The sequence below is a fragment of the Pangasianodon hypophthalmus genome, chromosome 24, assembly GCF_027358585.1.
Source record: "Pangasianodon hypophthalmus isolate fPanHyp1 chromosome 24, fPanHyp1.pri, whole genome shotgun sequence".
Classification (NCBI taxonomy): Eukaryota; Metazoa; Chordata; class Actinopteri; order Siluriformes; family Pangasiidae; genus Pangasianodon; species Pangasianodon hypophthalmus.
The window spans coordinates 4,399,737-4,406,574 of NC_069733.1; positions in this window are offsets into that span (position 1 = coordinate 4,399,737).

Sequence of the window (6,838 nt, forward strand, 5' to 3'; positions counted from 1 at the left end):
AAAAAAAGCAACAAAGAAACAAGAAATGTCTGTTTTTAAGTTTACATTTTTACAATGGTCATAGCCTGATGGAAAAAAAGTGTACTAACTGTACCTTTCCTTGTTGCTGGATTGATATATTTATCTTCTATACCTTTAACCATGGACCATAATCACCTTTTAGAGTAAAATATTTAGATGTACATATTTATATGCACCTTTCTAGGAAAAAATATACTCAAGATTAAAAAGGTGTATGCTTGAGGATAGATACCACCCCACTGGACTGGTACAGGTGAGGAATAGTTCAGTTTAGTACCCTTATTTCTGATAGACTATAATGTAAACTACTTAATATACAGTTTAGTATATTTTAAAAATCAAATAATAATTATACAACAGAATTATACAGACATTTTGATTTTATGGGGTGATCACATCATCACTTGTACCTTTAGTGTGTATCTTTTACCTGCTTAAACGCACATTTGAAGTATTAATCTAAAAGCTTGAATTAAACGTAGAGCACTGATTCTTAAACTGCAGCTATATACTTTAAATTATTTTTAAAGGTCCGCTCCATTCGCATTAGACACATGTAAAAGATATGTGTTGCACAGGGTACCACGCCAAGGTAGGTTCAGTATATTTTTCAAAAAAGTAGGAAAAATAACTCCGTCATGGTGAAAATGTAGGCTAAAATAATAATAAAATGAAAGACATGCTCATGTGAAATATACAGTTTTGTCCATGTGTACAAGATCAGATCTGTGAATATCAAGCCACACACGTCCTCTAAATTATTCATGTGCCAGTCCATCAAGATCGAACCCAAGGTGTGACTCTGGCACACAAGTAGGCCTATTTATGTCACAAACAAATATTTATGCCAACAGGTCTCTGGACCTTGCTGTCCCTTTGAGTTGAAGATGGATATTCATCTCGAATCAGAACCTCTGATGCTCCGCTTTCTCCGGACTTTCCGAGACCTTCTGAGATTCGTTCTGTTCACTTACACCGTGTTATTTGGTGCCTTGATCCTGGCTGGATGGACCACCTACTTCATTGTTGCCAAATGAGACGCCACGGACAATTCTATCAACAACTAATGCCATGTGATTACTTTTCTAACCAGTTTCAGTTTGGCCATGAGTGGCCATTGTGTGCAGCTTTTTAAGTAAATATGAATTCATATAGCTATATTTTGCAAGCCAGTGGATTTTTTTGTGTGAATTGTTGAAATAAAATATCCAGCTGCCTTATCAGTATCTTATATTAGGCTATAAATGGAGATGGGACGATGGTTCTGATTGTTGGTTTTATCAGCTGAAACTCTGCAGTTCGATAACCAAGCCAGATGTATTTCACTGTCGGATCATGGCATTTCCAGTGTTATAACAGTGGGCCTATATATATATATATATATATATATATATATATATATATATATATATATATAAAATTGTGTATTTCAGTTGTGTTGACATGTTAGTCACACAAATTACTGAAATTTACTTCAATAAAGTGGCAAAAATAAAAAAAAATGTAGAATACAATCTCTTATAATATTATATAATATAGTACAATATGTAATATACTTCACTGCAAGCACTGAGATTAAATGTAACATCTGATAGTTTACACATTTGTTGTTCAGTATTCACTGTCTTACACTGCAAGAAGAAATATTAATGTCAGAGCCTGAGTCCATCCAGCAATGAACAGACAAATGCAATGGACTGTACCACCTGGGATATGGCCTGTACCACCTGAGGTTTAGTCTGCTTTTGTGCATTTTGAACACACTGCACTTAACATTCATTTACAAATGGGAAATGTGTTGAGAGGGAGAGGCACCTTAGGCAATTGCATTGTGGGTGCACTTGTGAGATAGCACCCTGGGTATAACAGCATTTGTTTGAAAATGTGTTATACTGTGCTGTAAAGTGAAGGATAATGTCTTAATCCGAGCTGCTAGGCTGCTTGGCACTTATGGATGATGTTTTCCAGTTTCTGTACTGACACCTTGCTCACTGTGTACTCAGCTCTTAGCTACTGGCACAAAATGTGCACTTGGAGCTCCAGGGAATAAACATCCATTTAGCAGATGCATTGTAAGATTACTTTGGACTGACCAGTGACTCATAAATTCCATGTAAATAGATGCAGCATGATGATATTGACATGTGTTTGAGTCCCCCTTCATATGAGTTCACTAACTCAAAAATCTAAGCTCGTCTCCAACTTAACTCATTTATCCAGGATCTAACTGTGTATGCTCGTGTTGCCAGATTGGACAGTTTAGTGGACTCCCTAACACTAAAACAAACCAGCCAATTCATCTGTGTGCAGATGAATTAACCGAGAAAGCTAGGAAGGGAACTGGTTTTGGGACCAGCTCCTGCTGAGGATGCAGTAGTTCAGAAGATTTTCAGAAGTTCTCTCAATAAAGGGGTCTGCTTGAGAGCAGTCACCACAGATGGCTCCCTCACTGGCTGGGGGGGTGCAGTGTGGTGCCACGGAGGCACAGGGAGCGTGTGGAGCCCTGGTGTGAGATCTGAACACATCAGTGAACTGGAACTGAGAACGTAGTGATGCTCAGGTTCATCAGTCATCAGGGTGTCATGAGGTTGGATGGTGCTCTCTGCCCCTCATGAAAGCTTTTCAGATGGGCTCACCCATGGTTAACCCCACTGAGAGCAATTCACCTACAGGGACAGGACAATGATGCAGCAGATGCACTGTCAAGGCACGAAGAGGTGTCACAGATCTGAGAAAGGTTTGACAATGCACAGATGGACCTCTGACAGACAGCCGGAACTCATTGGCCCACGACTGGTCTCACTGTCTACTGTGACCTTGCAGTCTAAGAAACACTCCTGGATGCAAGAGCTCCTGGTACACAGGCTTTGTATCATCCCATCCCACAAATGGTGTGCAGTCCAATGACTGGATCTAGTGAATTGCCCAGTTCCTAGAGTATGAAACTTTGTGCAGGGACCTCAAGACATACTACGATGTATGTGGTGGCCGATGCTGAACATCATCACAGTGAACATAATCTTATCACAACGTTTCTCCGCCTTGTGCTGGAGGTCTTTAAGACCTTGCCTTATGAGCCCAAGTAGGATGCTGAATTGACATTGGTCATTGTAAAGACTTTTGCTAGCCATCACCTCAGATAAAAGAGTGGGAAAACTGCATTGATTGACCTCGCAGTGTTCCACGAAGTTGAACCTGCTAAGCATTCCTTGTTATGTCCAATGTGCGCCCTATGGTACTGTCTGCACCCGATGGTGACTATCCTCATCAGATCAGACTATCAGACTATCCTCGTCACTATCTATCATCAGATCAACTGTTCTGCTGTCACGGAGGAAAGGTGTGCCCAGGTATAAACAGAGACTGGCTCAGTGGGTGAAGGATGTTAGCATGGCCTACAGGTGTCCAGGATGCCTGGCCCCTACTGTGACACACCTGGCCCCATGTCATCCTTATGTGCATTACTTCAAGGTGTGCCATTACTCTGCTGCTACTTGGGCATCCCTGTGCACTTTCTCCAAAGTCAAGGTCAACCCCTTCCAGTGGGTTGAGTGCGATGGTCATCTCCATGGCTTGGGTTGGGTATGTTATCCTAATAGGGGTTAGGAAGAATTAAATAGAATGCTAGCTACATATGTAACTATGGTTCTGTGTACACTGGATAATGCCAGATGTCCGTGTCATCTGGAACCTGTGCTGGTGGTGTGGATGGGCAGGTGTCCACATACTTTTGGCTGTATAGTATACATACAGTACACGACTAGTGTTATTATTTACCGCTGTGTCTGACACACCATGTGGGTCCCTTTTCTGAAGAGTGCATTTTGGAATGGAGTGAGACAGGCAATAAGATATGGCTCATATCTGAGGTTGGAATGGTGGCCTTCTTGGAAACAGGCAGAAAGCTAGATATATAATTAGTTTTGATCATTTTAGCGATTGACTATAAACCTTTGTGTGAGATGTCTGCCATCTGGCTAAGCGCTTTTCCCATTGTTGTCTCTTGTATCATGTCAACACAGAGGTTTAAAGGAGGGTTAAATATGCTTCACAGTAGTGCACATAAGCAAATGTTAAATCATTTAATATATGATATGTTCAGTGTGTCCTAGCAACTAAAACATAATTCTGCATGGCAAATCACAGGTCCAGGTTGCTGCAATCATAGAATCATACTGCTTAAGCAATAAAAAATGTCCACTCAGAAATACATTTACTCTTAATAACAGAAAGGCAGTAATGAATGGTAGTATATAACCATATTTACCATGGTGAGGAACCACTGTTAATACACTATATGGCCAAAAGTATGTGGACACTTGACCATGTGCTTTTTGAACCCTCCTCCTTGGCACCCCACAGTTCGTGTTCCTTTGTGATATTTTGATCAAGTTCACTTTCTAATTGGCCTTATGTGATTTTAGGGGTCAAAATATTGCTGTAAGAAACATCCTACTAAGCTGTAGAACAGCCTAATGGATGGATCGATGTCCATAACAGTTTTTAGCTGCTTAAAAGCAGTGGCTGTCAATTATTCAAGAGCAACCAAGATTTAAGGCCAATCATATCAACAGCGCTTCAGCAGCACTTTACTTGGTGTTCTGTAAACAGCTCTTTACAGAGGGAATGTTGATAGAAAAAATATAATTATCAGAACATATTTTTGATTTTAAATGCATGTGCATGGTGTACTTCGGGCTTTTATCCTTTCTGGATGGATTACGTACATGGATGTTGCTAAATATGTGAAGACACCATCTGCTAAATAATGAAATAAAAAAAACTCATTTGGGGAAAGGGAAATATATAACTATGAAATACACTGCCCAGGCCAAAAAAAAGTCACCATTTGGATTTGTATCAGCAAATACTTAAGAGCTGTTGATTGGATAATTACTATAGTGATTAATGTGTTTCAGCTGATAATAATTCTTTTAACCCTAACTGATGCAGTTAGTAGCTTCTCATTTCTTTAACAACCTCGTTAGAAGACGTATCCCATGCTCATGGAAAAGATGTTACTGTGCTTCAGAAGGGTCAAATTAGTGGCCTGCATCAAGCAAAGAAAACAACTAAGGAGATTGCTGAAACAACTGGAATTGGGTTAAGCACTGTCCGATGCATTATTAACACCTGGAAGGATAGTGGTGAACCACCAACTTCATGGAAAAAATTTGGTTGGAAAAAGATCCTGACTGACCATGATCAGAGATCACTTAAATGCTTGGTGAAGTTAAATTGTAAAAAATAGACAGTAGAACTCACAGCTAAGTTTGAAATTGGAGTTTTTATTCTTAGATTTTCTGTTAAAATACAGGTTTATTGTGCCAACTGGGTCATAATAATAAATAATAACAGTAAGAATAAGAAGAAATGGTGGCACAGGGTCCCTGGTTTGATCCTGATCTCAGGATACTGTCTGTATGGGGTTTCTTCACCTAGCACATCTCACATAAAAAAATGCAAATCAAAGTGTTTTACTCAAATTATGCAAATAACCTAGACATCAAAAAGGCTATTAGACACTGATAAAAAAAAATCTAATAAATGCATGTATGTTGTTTTGTGTGTTTTTTAAACTAATTTAATATGTAAACATTCAGCAAATAAAATCAGTATTTAGTAAAAACATATTAATGATGAAAAATACATAAATATATATAAACTTTATTAAAATGACTATTATCATAAAGGCATGAAGTGCAATACACAGAAAGAATGAATGAACAATGATTCATTAAGAAACTATAAAGTGTGTTCCCTCTCAGAGCTTTCAGACCCTTCTCTGAATACAAATATGTACAACTGTGGCCTGGGACTAAAAAGTGACCGATTTCAGTGTGGCACAACTTCAAGGCACTCGTGAAAGTGAATTGCAGTGCAACAGAGAATTACATTCACAGAGTAAGAATTTCATTGTATGGTGTAACAGACTGTTTCCTGTACATATGACAATAAACTCTTGAACTGAATCTTGAATCTTGTGATGCGAAGTTTGTGTTTAATTCTGAAAAAGCAATCCCTTGCTGCTTGTTCTTAATTAAATGGCTCACGTGACATAAGAGCAATGGAATGAAGGTTTTGCTTTTCAGTGTAGCACGTTGTCTTCGTGTTACAGATGAAAAGCATGATGTGTGTATATTGCATTTCACACACACCACACCCACCCAAGTGTGATTCCTTTTTTTCTTTCTTTTTTTTAAATCTGGCATGGAATCAAAAGTCCAACTCCACCTAAGAATAAGCCTAACGCCTAACCCCTAACCCCAGGGGTGTCCAATTTTATCCACAAAGGACTAGTGTGGATGCAGGTTTTCATTCCATCCAAGCAGAAGCACCTGAGTCTACTGAAAGCCAGGATCAACAGGTGGAATAAGGTGTGTCTCCTGCTTGATTGGAAGGAAAACCTGCACCCACACTAGTCCTTTTATGGATAACACTGGACACCCCTGCCGTACCCTAACCCAGAGGTTCCCATCCCTTGTCCTGCAGAGTTTTAGTGTCTTTCCTCCTCCCATCACACCTTATCCAACTAATAAGCTAATTAACGACTCTTCCTGAGATAGAGCAGGGAAACTGTGTCCTACAACAAACAACAAACAGCTGTCTCTAGTCCCTGGTCTTTGACTCTGCTCAGGTTGGAGTATCAGGTCCGACTCTTGTGTTTTTGCAGTCAAATTCTATTCCTCTTAAAAAAAAAAGAGACATGCGTTGCGTTAATCTGTATGAATTTTGTCCCTCTGCGTGTTCCGTAGTTTAGCTTTACGTGGCAGTAAGGACGCTGTCGGTTCTGTCCAATCAGAAGCGTTCACGGCAG